Source organism: Mus musculus, chromosome 4 (genome assembly GCF_000001635.26).
Source record: "Mus musculus strain C57BL/6J chromosome 4, GRCm38.p6 C57BL/6J".
In the NCBI taxonomy this organism is placed as follows: Eukaryota; Metazoa; Chordata; class Mammalia; order Rodentia; family Muridae; genus Mus; species Mus musculus.
Window position 1 is genome coordinate 56,387,525 of NC_000070.6, and position 1,172 is coordinate 56,388,696.

At 47.2% G+C, this 1,172-nt stretch overlaps 1 pseudogene; it reads left to right on the forward strand.

The window, feature by feature from the left end:
* Gm12518 (predicted gene 12518) lies at positions 205 to 894 on the forward strand (annotated as a pseudogene).

Below are 1,172 nucleotides of genomic sequence, written 5' to 3' on the forward strand. Positions count from 1 at the left end.
TACGGAACCAAGATGATGAATTGAATACATATGTTCACAGCTTTCTTTAGCAACGAGGCCATTAGCTGAAAGAGAGATTAACCAATTTCATGGCACCTCTTTGCCTCTTGTTATGGCTGGCAACTATACCATCAACTATCTGTTAGGAGTGCTGAAGGGTAAAGCACCATTAACTACATGTATCTACCTTAAAATACATACTTTGTGCTTTCCACACTGCCTAGGGATGGGTCCATATGGTGTTGTTCCCATGGCAACTTAAAGGGAACCTTACACAATGTCCAGCAACCTTGATGTCCTGCAGATGACGGAGGAGAATATCCTCAAATTCCTTGATGGCACCAACCTTGACTTTCAGATGGAGCAGTATATCTACCATCTACAAAAGGAAAAGGGACAATGTCTACATCATAAATCTGAAGAGGACCTAGGAGAAGCTGCTGCTCGCATCTCGAGCTGATGGCAGCATCTTCTCCTCCAGGAACACTGGCCAGCAACTGTGCTGAAGTTTGCTGCTGCCATTAGAGCCATTCTCATTGCTGGCCACTTCACACCTGGAACCATCACTAACCAGATCCTAGATGCCTTCAGGGAGGCATGGCTTCTAGTGGTGACTGACTCAGGGCTGACCACCAGCCCCCACAGAGGCCTCTAATGACAACCTGCCCACCCTTGCTCTATGTGACACAGAATCCCTGAGCTAGTGGGCACTGCCATCCCATACAACAAGGGAGCTCACTCATTTCGTCTAATATGGTGGATGCTGACCTGGGAGGTACTATCTCCCATGAACACCCATGAAAGATTATGCCTGATCATTTTCACTTCTACAGAGATTGACAAGGAGGAGCAGGCTATTGCTGAGAAAGTTGTGATCCAGGAGAAATTTTAAGGCAACTGGTGGCCAACTGGTATGAGGGGGTACAGGTGTTCTCTGTGCCCATCCAGCAGTTCCCCACTGAAGACCTGAGTGCTCAGCCAATCACAAAGGAGTGGACAGCAGCTCCCACAACATAGGCCATGGAAAGGGTTGTAGCCACCACTGAGTGGTTCTGAGCTCCACTGCAAAAGGAAAGGGGAAAGGGTAGAAGGAAAAGAAAGTTCCTAGGAGCTGGGAAAAATGTATTCTCTGCTCTAGAAACCAAGATTATTTTCTCTTTCTCTCCTCTTCT